The sequence below is a fragment of the Microtus ochrogaster genome, chromosome 21 (genome assembly GCF_000317375.1).
Source record: "Microtus ochrogaster isolate Prairie Vole_2 chromosome 21, MicOch1.0, whole genome shotgun sequence".
Taxonomy (NCBI): domain Eukaryota; kingdom Metazoa; phylum Chordata; class Mammalia; order Rodentia; family Cricetidae; genus Microtus; species Microtus ochrogaster.
The window spans coordinates 665,851-680,296 of NC_022022.1; the positions used below are offsets into that span (position 1 = coordinate 665,851).

The following is a 14,446-nucleotide window of genomic DNA, read 5'->3' on the forward strand; positions in this document are numbered from 1 at the left end:
GGGGGGGGGGGGGGGCTTGGAAAACCTGCAGTGTACCATAGTAATTCCATAGTCACTTCAAAGGGCAGAGTGAGACAGAATCCACAAGGGAGTGCTTCAGTGGGGGCAGAGATAGAACAGCTGTAAACACCATTTCAAAAGGGTCCCCCCTGTGAACTGCACTCTTGGGAAACAGCAACACAGTGACACAGGAGCCTCTAGACTTCAGGGAAGTCATTGGTGTGGAAACCTAGTGGGACAAGAGTGTGCAGGGAACTTAAACACACATGTCGAGCAGTGTGCCAGGGATGCAGGAATAACACAGGCAGGCCCAGCACTTGCAACCAGGAACCTGAAGGAGGTGTAACTCGTACCTGAGACTCCACCTGTGAAACAATGCTCAGACCATGACTGTAGCACTAGCTCCCGAAGGCTGACTTCTGGGAGTCTGGGAAGGAACCTAAAGAGCCAACCAAAGGCCAGATGGCTTTCACACTCTCTCTACATACCCTCCCTCCAGCGCATTCCCCTCTAATACCCAAAGAACACACCGACCAGGTCTCCAGGGCCCCCTCCTGGGAGCTGGGACTGTTCTTGCCTATTCAGCCAGCCGTTAGCTTTATCCCAGAGGCAGGGCCTACCCAGCCTTACCATTCCTTCTTTGATATATTTCCTCCCTTAGTTCCTCTGCCCACCCAGGACTAAATCACCTGTTTTCCCCCCATGCACAACGTACCATTACTTCCTTAAATGATTGGGACTTACTTGGCTATTGCTGTACTTAATAGCAGGCCTACTCTTTGATACTTTTTGTGCAGACAGTATTCTAATTTCAGGGGAGCAATGGGGATCAAGATGGATGTCATGACAGCAGTCTAGCAGAAGAAAACAACACCTCAACCCTAGAACAGCCTAGGCCCTCTAGAACATTGCAAACACTTCTGAAGAAACAAAGATGCTTTTAGAAACAAGACCTCTTTGAACTTCAGTTGTATGGTGTTCACCTGCATGTATGTGTGCCAAGTCTACACAGTGCCCTCAGAGACTGGAAGAGGCTGCTAGATGCTCTGGAACTTGTATTATAAATGGTTGCAAGCTAATGGTTCCATGTGGTGCTGGAAAGTAACTCAGGTCCTTTGGAAGAGCAGTAAGTACTCTTAACCCCTGACCATCTTTCCAGCCCACTTAATAAATTCCACCAATGACCCACTTCCCAAGTCACAAATCTTAAGGAACACAAAACTCCAAAGCAACATAAGATACCAAGAGTAAAAGGTGGCCAGGAGTGTAAGACAGGACTTTAAAAAGCAACAGTACCATGAGAAAAGCCAGGCACAGGTGTGCACCAGTGTGGGATATGGAGACGGGGAAACTCTCCAGGGCTTTATTTAGGCCAGCCTAGTGTAACCAAACAGTTAGAAACTCTGTCTCAAAAAACAGGCGGTTAATTCCTGAGACATTACACCTAAGGCTGACCTCTGGCCTGCATATGCTTGCACGCCCATACACACATTCAATAAATAAATAAGTAAACAAACAAACAAACAGCCCCCGAGGTTAGAGAGACGGCTCAGTGTTAAGAGAACTGGGTGCTCTTCCAGAGGAGCGGGGTTTCATTCCCAGCACCCACATGGCAGCTCACAAACTTCAGTTTCAGGGGATCTGACATCTTCTGATCTCCGGGAACCAGGCACACATGTGGCACAGACATACAAGCAGACAAAACACCCACACATATAAATTCTTTTTAGAGTTATTATTTATTTATCAAATTAAGCCACTAAATCTGTGGCAGTTCTTTCCATAGCAGTGACGCTAACGCACAGGATAAGGACCAACTGTTAGAGACAATGAAGTTATATGATGTATAGAATGACAGTTTTGGGGGCTGGAGAGATGGCTCAGTGGTTAGGGCACTTGCTGCTCTTGAAGAGAAAAGGGTTTGGTTCCCAGTAAGCACAAGGCAGCTCACAACTCCCCAAACCCTTCTATTGACAGCAGGCATGCATCAGACGTACATACATACGAGCAGGCAAAACACTTGTATACATAAGAAATAAACTTTAAAAAAATTAAGCAAAGCAGTCCTGGCAGCCCTGTGTGGTGGTGCACAGGAAACAGACCAGCAGATCTCAGACAGAGAGGCCAACCCATCTACATACTGAGTTTCAGGCCAGTAAGGGGACATAGTGAGACCCTACTTCACACACTGGTTTTGGTTCGGCTCTCAAAACCAGGCCCCTTTGGGTTGAGGCCCACGAGGTAAAACTCTTCTTATAAATCCTCTTTCTTATGACTGCACAGACCATGTGATTTCCCAGGTACCACACAAGTGATACCATTGCTCTGTGGGGAGAATATACCCTATGTACTCCAGTGGCTAGGAACGTTCTCCAACTTCTGCACAGCTAAAAGCCAGCAAAGTTCACAAAACCTTTTAATGGGGGGCTGGGGCTACCAGGCATCTCATGTATAAAGAGGAGGCACATTTAGGACAAACATTTCTATCCGCCTTTCCACCAGGAAGGATGTTATATAAAGCCCAAGTAATACCTGAACCTTGGGAACAGCAACAGAAAGAGTGAGGTGGCCCTACCCCTTCGCCCCCTTGTTTTTTTTTTTTTTTTTGTTTTTAGATAGGGTCTGCTGGCCAGGGTTAGAGACCAGCCAGTTTCTCTCTTCCAATTGCTACCTTGCTTCTTGATATAGAAACACAAGTAAAATTTAGATACTGAGGTCACCTTAAAACCTCTCAGAAATCATTTTATTATTTTAACAACAACAATCATACTCCACACTTGTGCACTGACTCAACACCAGCCTGCTCTTAACTGCTTCACATGGATTCTCTATGCCTGCCAACAATCGTAGGAGAAGGTACTCTTTATCCGTAATTTATGAAGAAGAAATCGGGCACTGATAACTTTAGTTACTCGCTGAAACCAAATTGGCTGATAGTTCAGAAGCTGCTATTTTTGGGTTCTTACAGTTTGTTATGCTCTCTCTCTGTAAGACTTCCCACATCCTATTCTTCGACACAATAATTCAAAACCATACTCCCCGGAGTCGGAGAAGTTTTTGTTTCCCAGGCCTTGACAGCAAGAACGCGTTCAGTGTTTTTGGACAGAACTGAGTAACGCAAGTAGGAATAGCCAGGCGTAGGCAGACGCAGCTAGATCTGTGAAGGCTGCAAGCGCACTCTGAGGCACTGTCCCCTCTCCAGTCAGTTTGCAGGGATGGCCAGAGCCACCCGATTGCAGCAGCCTAAAAGGCTGGCCGCTGTCTTTTTCTCCACAGCAGCAGTCCGCAGGGTGGAACTACTGGCGGATCTCCGCCTTCGCTCCTGCCCCTGAGGAAGCAAACCCCTTACCTTCAGTGCGCGATCCTCTCCGTGGAAGCACGTGTCACGCCCGGCGTGGGCGTCGCCATCTTCCCGGAAGTGCACTTCCGTCCTTCTAGGACACAGAAACCATAGAGATGCTCGGACTGTCAGAGGCCAAGCTTCCAGCTGGTTGCCACGGAAACTGAGTTCCTGGCTAAAGTGCAAGCGTCCTCCTCTCAGTCCGATTTCGGGTCCCTCGTTAGGCCACAGAGGCTCAGGGAAGGACCGATCTATCTCATCTTGAGACTTGCGGGGTCGATGCTTCTGGGAGCTTTCCACACACAAAGCTCGCTCAATCGAGAGTCCCAGAAATTCTCCCCAGCGCCTGCAAGACTTACTTAGGTGAAAGTTATGAGAGTTTTCCACAGCCTGGGAGAACCTGACTCCTTAAAAATATCCTAGTCTGGGGACGCCCCTCCTACCTTTCATGCACCTTTGGTCTATCAGAAACCCGAGGAATGCCTCCAGATGTCTGGTTCCACACCGACCCTGGGTTCCAAATTACACATCCTAAGTGTCTATATGGGCTAATCTAAAAAAATTCTCCATTTAGGAGACCTGAGATCAGCCATACTTGTTCGGCTTCCAGTCCAAATCTGGCCTCAATTGGACAATGGCTACCACTGGCCCAGTTTGAAAGAATCTATTTTAATATCTAAATTGATTTAGATAAATTCATAAGACAGAAGGGAGAAGGATCTGAGACTCCTCCCACCACATACTTCCCAACACATCCTGATACGTCTGATCCCTGCAACTAGGCTTTGCAACTTCTCCCAGAGCACGGACTAATTAATTTCTATTCCCTTCCCCCAAAAGCCTCCCCAGTCCTTGGGAAATGAGTCATAAAGTCAAGATTATGCCGGGTGGTGGCGCACGCCTTTAATCCCAGCACTTGGGAGGCAGAGGCAGGCGGATCTCTGTGAGTTCGAGGCCACCCTGGTCTATAGAGCAAGGTACAGAACAGCCAGGACTGTTACACAGAGAAACCCTGTCTTGAAAAACAAAACAGACAAAAAGATTATGTCTCAGCTGGGACAGTTTGTAACACAGGGGGAATAGTGACTCTGGGAACCATGAATCCAGAACTTCAAAATGGAAACAGGACAGCCATCTCCCCGCCTTCCCCCCCCCCCGCGCCCTCCATTTCTCTGCCCCAACGAAGAACCAGGCATTGCAGCAATATTGACAGCCAACGAGTCCAGGACCCCCGCTTCAGAATGGCGGTGGCATGCACAGCAAATTTCTTTATGCAAGGCATGTTTTTCTGTCCGGGAAAAGTCCCTGATGTATGACCTGAAGCTGCTCTTGGAACTCCTTTTTACCTTGTGTTGGTTGATTCTAACCACAAGCCTAGATAGTCTTGCTTGAGTTTTTATGGTTTCTGTTTGACGGTCTGTAGGTTATTATTGGCAACTTAATGTTCTCATAAGAGAAAAAAATACTTGCTGTGTTTTTCAGGCTGTCTGCCTCCATCTGCAGACACACACCAACTGGTTATGGATGAAAAAGACCCTGGGTCTTAAAAAAAAAAATCACTCAATAATTTCAGCTGTGCCTGATTAAAATAATCACAACTTGGGGTTGGAGAGATGGCTCAGAGGTTAAGAGTTATGGCTGCTCTTCCAGAGGTCCTGAGTTCAATTCCCAGAAACCACATGGTGGCTCACAGCTGTCTGTATGAGATCTGGTGCTCTCTTCTAGCCTTCAGGCAGAACGCTGTATGTATACACACACACACACACACACACACACACACACACACACACAGTTTAAAATATAGATAATAAAATATATATTACATTTATCTATACTTACATTTTTCTTATATATTACATAATATATATTACATAAAAAAAAAATCACAACTGGGCTTCAAGACTGACAAGGTCATCAGCTCTTCACCTGAGTAGCCAGTCTTTCCTCCTATCCTCCTAGCTGTTGTATGTGATTAGGCTTATGAGAGAGCTCAGCCCTGCAGCAGTGGTGATGCTGTTATATGGACTGGATGAGGCCTAACACTTTCCCTTAGGGAAATTTTCTTACAACAAATGGAAAATAATCAAGAAAATTTTATATATAAAAATTAAAACAGCTAAATATAATTACAAATATCTAACTTTATGAATTTTCCCCTTCTTTTTTTTTTTTTTTTTGGTTTTTTTGAGACAGGGTTTCTCCGTAGCTTTTTGGTTCCTGTCCTGGAACTAGCTCTTGTAGACCAGGCTGGCCTCGAACTCACAGAGATCCTCCTGCCTCTGCCTCCCGAGTGCTGGGATTAAAGGCGTGTGCCACCACTGCCCGGCTTCCTCTTCTTCTTGATTCTTTTTTTTTTTAAACAAAAATGTTCTCCCATTCAAGCCCATGGTTATCTTTGGAACTCTTGCTGAAAAATAAACTTCCTTCCTCTCAGGATCTGTGTGTCCACGGGTGATGGTTTAAATAAACTGAAAAAAATTTCCAACCAGGGAAAAAGTTAACCTAAAACTTGTAACAAAAAGGTTAATAATTAAAAGTCTATGTATAGGTCATCTTAATTTGCTACAACATGCTATATGTGTAATTTGGCTTCAACTCTGGTTTAAGAAAATAAAAAGAAACAATAAATAGGTTTAAGAAAAATGTTAACAAATATAAAATTATAAGATTGTATTTTTGGAAAAAAGGCTTAGAATCTTTTGAATAAGAGTGAATTTTATACAATGAGATGAAACTTTGTCCTAAAAATGAAAAAAAAATAGCAAATAAAGACAAAGCCAGGAAAGCTGAAAAAAGTTATTATTACAGACTATTTAGGATAATATAGGAAGACACGTTAGTGTTAGTCACTGATTACATTTGAACTTGTAGTCATGTAAAGTATGTTTTCAAGGTCAAACAGAGATATATTTTAGATAGGCAGGAGGTCTTTAAACACTTCAGAGATCTACAAAATACAGCATTTAAAATGTTATAGCTATATAAGGGTCTTTTTTTTAATGACAGTGAGGCTTGTCTGCTCCTGCACCAATCTACTGCAGAGAAGATAATGCGCATCAAAGAAGAAACTCCACAGGAGTTTACTTTATCTATGGCTAAAGTACTGGGCAAGAAAGTATCTTACCTAAACTTCTGGCAGTATGCTGTCCTAATTGGAAAAGCAGGACGCAAAAGAAAGTGAGTACCAAACTTTGCCAAGACAAGGTAGGATAGCCTTTCAGAACATCCTGCTTCACAGAAAGTCTGTCAGACAGCGTAGGCCTGTAGGCCAAAGATGGATGGCCCATTGTTGCAGAGGAACCCTGGGTGACTGCCCAGGCAGTCAGCTCTTTGTCATTTCTGACAGTTTTTGGAAGTCACTTGTTTGCACTTCCTGTTTACTCAGGTAATATTATTTCCTTCTCAGGTCTCTGATGGAGTTGAAGACTAGATAGTTATAGTTTTTCTTGTTAATAGATTCAGAAAAGAAACTCACTAAAGAGATATAAAGTGTATAAGATTGAGAGACCTCAAAAGATAGTTTTGGATTGGTACTGTAAGGATAAAAAATAAATTATGTAAAACACTTTGGACTCCCCAACACTTGGGATAGATCATGGAGTATTTTCTATAAACTTGTCAAATATTAATGAACTGGACATGCTTATAGTTTTCTGTATTAGTTATAACCTTTGCTTTTTTATTTTAGACAAAAAGTGGGAAATGTTGTGATATTTGTTTGTGTTCTGACAAATAAAACTTGCCTGGAGATCAGAGGATGAGCTAGCCACTAGTTAACCATAGAGGTCTAAAGGTCTGAACAGACAGACAGGAAGTGATAAAGCAGGCCAGAGACTGGCACTTGGCCCTTTTCGGTCTAAGGAGTTGGAGAGGTAAAAGGTGATCATGGTTGCTTCTTCTTCGAGCTTTCAGCTCTTACCACAATATCTGACTCCGGGAGATTTTTATGATTAAAACTAATTAGGATTACACTTCAATATATATTTTAAAATGCTATAATATTTTATAAAACACACCGTAAGAGGACTAGGAAATGAGGTTCAAAATTTACTTGATACTAAAAGAACCTCAATTCAAAAATTGTAACTTTAGGCAGGCAGTGGTGATGGTGCACTTCCATCTTCCAGATGATTTAGTCTGGAGCTCACCAGGTTGGCAACTAAGAGTAGGCAGTCCTAGGCACCCTCACCTCAGTCTGCTAGGTTGAACCCATTCTTCAATGCCAAATAAATTCCATGACCCTATTCTCCCCAGACCTCTGAAAGCAAAATGTAAACAAGTGGTTCTCTGAAGAGTTTTCGGGATGAGAGCAGGGATCCAGGCTCACTGGAGGTCTGGTTTCTTCCCCTGCATTAGGAATTCTCTAGAAAAGGCAGGGCAGCACAGCATGGCCATGCCTTAGGAACACCCATCCTGCTCTTTGCTATCTGGATGGAGCAAGTTGCATGCTCACCTCATTACAGGACAAGGATGCATGGGGGAAAGAACCATGTAAATCTCTTCATCTATACAGAAGCTGAATTGCTCGTGTCTGTTACAGCCCAGTGGAGGATCTCAGAGTCTGCACCCACACCCTAAGTGTCTCCAACAACAGAGAAGCAAAATTACTTATCCTCAGTGTCTCCTAGACTGACACACGTGGGTCTACATACAAAGGAACCTTGTTCATAAGCCTACCACCCGACTGGTGTGATTGTTTAGTAGAGAAAAATGCATTCGTACAACTGGCTGGACCATACACCAGAGTTCCGTCGTTCAGTCTTCCTAACACCTTTGACAAAGCCTGCCAAAGATTCCTGGGATGGTTTTCTTGCCTGTTCTTTTCTTCCACTAAGGGTACAACTGTCCTGCTTTCTTAACTATATACTCAGTAAAAATGACATTAGTACTAACAGTCTATCTTATTTTTTTAATGAACTGTTTTTAATGAGGACTTGGGTTGTCTCCAGTCTACAGAGAGAAATGCCAGCTTCTTCTTTTTTTTTAAAAGATTTATTTTCTATGTATAGTGTTCTGTCTGCATGTATTCCTGCAGGCCAAAAGAGGGCAACAGATTTCATTACAGATGGTTCTGAGTCACCATGTGGTTGCTAGGAATTGAACTCAGGACCTCTATAAAACAATCAGTTCTCTTAACCTCTGAGCCATCTCTCCAGCCCAGTGTTTTTTTTTTTTTTGTTTGTTTGTTTGCTTGTTTTTGTTTTTTGTTTTAAGATAGGGTTTCTCTGTAGCTTTGGAGCCTTTCCTGGAACTAGCTCTTGTAGACCAGGTTGGCCTCGAACTCACAAAGATCCACATGCCTCTGCCTCCCAAGTGCTGGGATTAAAGGCGTGCGCCACCACTGCCTGGCTTATATTTTATATATTACAGAGATTGCCTCCCTTGCATAGTGTACCACAAGAATCCACACTGTTGTCAAATGGCTGTCTTATGTTCTGGACCTTTGCCATCTATATGCTTTATTCTAACCCTCCTGTGAACACTCTAACTTCTGTCCCTGCTACAATACACTTTTTGTTAAGTAAGATTGGTGCCCTCAAATCCCTGATGCAGCTCAGGTGACCCCTGAGAAAGGGACTAACTGGACCAAAGACACAGGATCAGACAAAAATTTCAGCATGAGTCTCTTCCTACATATGGGCTTTTGTTCCCTATCTCTCTAGCCCTCTGCTGGGTTACTCCTCTCTCCTTATCTCCATACTCATGTTTTCTCTTTGTCTGTTAAGTGTTTTACTTTCTAAACCTCCTCTAGACCCAAACAGGATATTCCACAAAGCCCTCGGAATGACCCTCACCTACAACAGCTCCATTTGTTCCTGATACAGCTATAAAAAGACCTTTTGAGATGCCATGGAGAAACCCTGACTGCAGTGCCCTTCTGTCTTTTACCCTAGGCTGGATCCAGTTCTGTATGTCAGTCCTCTCTTCTCTCCATCACCTTCCTTTGATGTCCTATAGCCTTCTGCTAGCTCACAATGGTGTTGCATTCCTGGCAGTGGAACTAGTCAATGTCACCCTGTGTCCTAGTCACTATGCTATAGATCTGCATAAAAATGGTTACTAACAACCTCACGATAGAGTCAGTACTAAGCTATCTTGAAGTCTCCTCTGCCAACGCCAGTAGTCCAAAACTCAAGCAGCCCAAAGCCTCAGGCAGATTTTTTTGGACAAGGGAAAAAGCAGCCACATTCTTCACCAAACACAAGAATATTCTAGGTCACTTACTAATATTATTCTCCTCTGAAACCTCTTGAGCTGAGCCGCCATAATCAACATTGTTTTCAGCCCCACTATCTTCCTTGCTCCTACTAGTATGACCCATTAAATCCCGCTTGAAGTGTTCAGCTGCTTTCCTAATCCAAAATCTCAGTCTGCATTCCACCAACAAACAGCATGGTCAGGCCTGTCACAGCAATCACCCAGTCCCTGCTACCAGCAGGGTTTCTGTTGCTGTGAGGAGACATCATGACCATGACAACTCCTATAAAAGAAAGCATTTAACTGGGGCTGCTTACAGTTTTAGAGGTTCAGTCCATTTAGAGAGTGCAGTAGTATATGGGCATAGATCTGCAGGAAGACAGATCCACTGAGCTTCTGAAACCTCAAATCCCATCAAATGAGAGTAAAGCCCATTGACTCTAATTTTTGGTTAAGTTAAGCAAGCTTTATTTTCTGACGGGTTATCTCCCCAAGATGGGTTTGAGAGAATAACCCCAAACACAGAAGGAATAGGGTTTTTATAGTCCCCAAACTGAAAGGCCAGGGATTTCCAAGAGTTTCTGGTTTATGTGGGAACTTGGCAGAACATCTGATCTTATCAGGGTGGAGCTCAGGATATTGGATGTGGAACATATAAAATTCCAAAAACAAAACAAAACAAAAAAAAAAAACAAAAAAAAACCCCAACAGATCAAGACATGATCAAATTTAAGTTTTTACAGAAAACAGTAATGAACTTCTTTTGATCTTGTAACAAGATGACTTCTCATCCTAAAATAGAGTCTGGTCTGTCAACTTCCTCCAACAGGGCCACCTACTCCAACAAGGTCACACCTCCCAATCCTTCTCAAGTAGTGCCTCCCTGATGACTAAGCATTCAAATATATGAGCCTCTGGGGACCATTCTTATTCAAACCAAATACACCCGGAATCAACTTTATCCCCACTTCCACAGGCTCGCTCTTTCTCTCCCACCTTGTCTCCTCACTCTTCCTGGGTGATATCTCTTCTTTCCCACAGAGACCCTGATGATATGAGCGCTCATTGTCCAATCTGAGGTAAAGCGCTCACCATTATATAAGTAGCTGCTCACATGCAGTGAAGCAGATGCTGTTCCCTGAAACTGTCTCCAGAGTGGCTCATCTCTGTGCCCCTTTAGGATTCATGGGCACTGCAGACTTGTCAGGGAACACCCCAGGAATGACAGCAGATCTTCTCACTTTAGATGATCCAATCAAGAAAAATCTCACAGGTGTACTCCACTGTTTGGGTTTTAGTTAATTCCACATGTAATCAAGTGACAACCAAGAATAGCCATCACACCTACTATGTCTGCCGCTCACGGTTCTGAAATAAACAAACCCCTTCGCTGAGGTGGATTTGCCTCTTCAACAGAGTGCAGAGAAAGAAGAAACAAAATGGGGAGTCCTTGTTTCTTCCAGCCATTCCAGCTGGCCTGGGTTTAAGACTGACCCATGTGAATTTGGGAGTGTGCACCAACAGACAGGTAAGGTAGCGAGGTCCTGGATGGCAAATCCGGGTGTCGTGTCTCAAGTCCACAGCTGGGTTACTCGGGAGACTGCACCAGGAGGGTTTGGAGGTTAAGGCTGAGGAGCTACAGAAACAGCGAGTTTTAAGGCCCAGGAGAACAGGGTGGTCTAACAGAACGAAGAATCAAGAAATTCAATTGTCCTGTAGGGGCAGCTGGAGAAAAGATTGGTTCAATGGCTCACTTAACACAGCAGTGGACTGAGTGTTGCAAGCAGATTGTGCCTGACGTGATTCTTCATAAGCAAAATTCAGTCATTAAACCTTCAATGACCCTGAGAAGAGCTTCTGGATCTCCTGGGCCTTTGTTAGGTTGGGGTAGGAAGGAGCCCCATGTCAGGGAGTTCTAGGTTCTGAGCAGGTATTTGGGGGACTCCTGTTCAAGGGAGCAGAGTGGAGAGGTTGCTGCACCCCTGCCAGGCCTTCTGGCTGGCAGGGCAATGAGAGGAGGTGCAGTCTCCTGCCAGGGCAGTAGCCGCTACCTAGGAAATGGAGGCTGAGGTCTGGTTGTGCCATCTTTTGCCCTCCTCTCTCTCTTTCCCTCCCTCCTTCCTCTCCTCTGAAAAGGTGTTGCTGGTGCAGACCAGTGGTTTCAGATCTCTCCGACAGTGCACTCCACTCCTCTCTTCTTATTTCACTCTAACTGTTGGACTCCAGCGTCCAAACACCGAGGAGGAGTGGCCCCCAGAGACCATCTCACACACCACAGCCGATGCAAAAGCATGAGGATTTTATTAATTCTCCCAGCATTCAGGAAGCTGAGGGACCTCGAATAGCTGGTACAGTCTACTTTTAAAGGGGCCACAGAAGCAAGTGGGGTTGTTTTTTGACTATTCTGATTGGCTTATTTGAAAGGGCTATTACCAATAATTGACTGGAGAGCTGTTGCCAGATCAGATGAGGTAAGAGGTCATTTTGACCCTGTTTCCAAGGGGACCGAACCAAAACTTACGTATATGGGTAATTGTTCAGGAACTGAGTACGTGCGAGTGTAGCTGTTAGGTCCTTGGTTCCCAGGGGAGGAGGGGAAGCACTATGGCACAGAGGCTGAGAGGATTCAGAATTGTCAGAAATGGCTTCAGGATTGTCTTAAAGTCTTACATTCTCTCCTCTTATTTAGTCAAATATCTCAATCTTGAGATATTAGTAAATTTGGAGGACCAATTGGATCTGTACACAGAGATTAACAAACCAGTGTTGTAGGCCCATCATAGATCAATAGAAGGCACCAGGTCCTGTTGTCCTGGGACTGGTGTTGGGAGATACCAGCAAAGAAGCAGGGAGAGTAGCTTAGTCCAGCGGACAGCAGCAGGGATAGCTAGGGCCCCTTTAGGGAGGGTCTAGTCCGGCCAGCAGCAGCAGGCTCTGGTCAGATAGTACTTGGTTTTAAATATCATCTCATGTTCCAAGTCCTTCCCGACACCCATGGAGACAGTCCCGCTGCTCGCCCCTGGGAGACAAGTGGGGGAGATGTCACAGGTCCCTGTGTTCCATATCCAGGGGCAGCTGTGGGGGATATGCATCTCGGATATCCCAGGAGGCTAGCTCTGCCACTAGTTGAAAGAAATCAGGGGTGAGGGCAGGGGTATCAAAGCAAGGGCTTGAGGAGGCATGGATTGCAGGTATGAGCGGGCAGCTACTGTTCTGGCTGTGGGGTGCTGCAGCTTTTCTCATGTCCCTCCGGATATACCCCAGGTGTCAATTCTGGAACGAATGTGAGATTTCCAGGTGTCAGGGTGGCCAGGGGTCTATATGCCTGGGTTCGGAGATCTGGAGAGCCTTTAACAGTGCCTGAAGATCAGGTTTGTGAGCAAATGGGTCATGAGGGGCCTTAGGAAACTAAGAGGGGGGTCCCCCATATTAGATCTCATAGGGGGTTAGTCCAAGCTGAGATGGGGTGTTTCGCACACAGAACAGGGCTAGGGGAAGGAGCTGTAGCCAGTCCCTAGTGCCAGATTTTAAAGGCTATTTGGTAAGGGCTTTTATTTATTCTTTTTACCTGTCCTGAATTTTGGGGTCTGTATGTACAATGTAATTTTTCCAGTCTTACCTATGCCTTGACTTTTCTGGTCAACAAGGCAGTTTTACCATTAATTTCGATTACCTTGGGCAGGCCAAACCTCGAGAAGATTTCTTCTTTGATCTTCTTAGTCCTGGTAAGAAAAAGCTTCTCTGCCATCCTGCCGATGTCCCTTTAAGTAGGCTGCTCAGGTCATTCACCATTGCTGCCCTGTCTTCTTCAGCAAATCTTACCAGCACGTGTCACCAAAACCGGCTCTGCTTGGGCATTGCAGTACCCCAAGCTTCCCACAGCTGCTGTCTGGGAGCTGGGGGCAGTTGTTCTCTGTGAAACTTGCAAGCAGCTCAGGAAGGCTGTTTGGAATTGGGCTCCAGAACCTCCCGGGGCCCCTCCTTGCTTCAGTCAGTTGCTACCTGCGGGGCAGGTGGCTGTAAAGCAGAGTTCCCAGGCTTAGGCTGTGACCAAGGCAGCAGGGAGGATTCAGCCAGCAGTGGCTGCAAAGCCTTCCACAACAAGGTGGGCATGGCGAAGGCAGAGAGTAGCCTGCTTTTTTTTTTTTTTTTTTTTTTTCAGTCCTGGAGAACAGTAGGGGAAGTCAAAGTCTCCAACAGGTCTTTTTCTAATAAAAGCGTGGGACACTCAGGAATAATCAGCAGTCCTTGTATCCATAGTCGAATGTTTTAGACACAGTGAGGGGGAATTCTCCCCCCCCCCTTTTTTTTACCCCATATATCCCAGAATCGGACACCTGGATGCACAGCGTAAGCAAGTGGGGGAATTTTAGTACTGTCACGGTGGCCGCTGCATAGGCCTCTCAGGTGGGCAGAGTCTCAGGTGACTGATTTAGTAGCTGGCTGTGCTTGGTGCTGTTTTTCATTTTTCTGACCTGCTTCTGCTCAGCAGCTGCTTTGGGAAGTGTCTCGAGCTCAAAGCCCTGTAGGGCCATTCCTCCTCACTGAAGTCCGCATTTAGCCATTTAGGGGCTGCTCTGTCTGAGGTGCGCAGTCTCTGCAGCTGTCATCTTCTGTTGCCTCCCTATCTGTCTAATTTTTTTCCTTTACTTAGTCCTGGAGGGAGCATCTCTGCAGTCCCTCCATTCTCTGCAACTTGCTATGAATATCTGATGCTGACTGGCCTATAAAAGACATCACTGCATTGGCTTGGCGATCTGCTGCCATGGGATCAAAAGGGGTTTACATCCTGTACCCCGGGAGGCAGAGGCAGGTGGATCTCTGTGAGTTTGAGACCAGCCTGGTCTACAGAGCTAGTTCCAGGATAGGCTCCAAAGCCACAGAGAAATCCTGTCTCGAAAAACCAAA

General features: G+C 45.2%; 2 protein-coding genes across 4 annotated transcripts in view; one reads left to right on the forward strand and one right to left on the reverse strand.

Moving 5' to 3' along the window:
- Window positions 1-14,446, forward strand: part of Hapln2 (hyaluronan and proteoglycan link protein 2) — a 33,702-nt gene that overhangs the window by 9,238 nt on the left and 10,018 nt on the right. The window lies entirely within an intron of this gene.
- Gpatch4 (G-patch domain containing 4) overlaps window positions 1-14,446 on the reverse strand; it is a 23,623-nt gene that overhangs the window by 7,434 nt on the left and 1,743 nt on the right. For 2 of the 3 annotated variants that reach the window (XM_026784124.1, XM_026784123.1), the window contains one exon: window positions 3,350-3,434. The gene's annotated coding sequence lies outside the window, so the exon portion shown is untranslated. Of the gene's footprint in view, window positions 1-3,349; window positions 4,221-14,446 lie in introns of those variants that run through there. The other variant, XM_005356892.3, reaches the window with a different exon arrangement.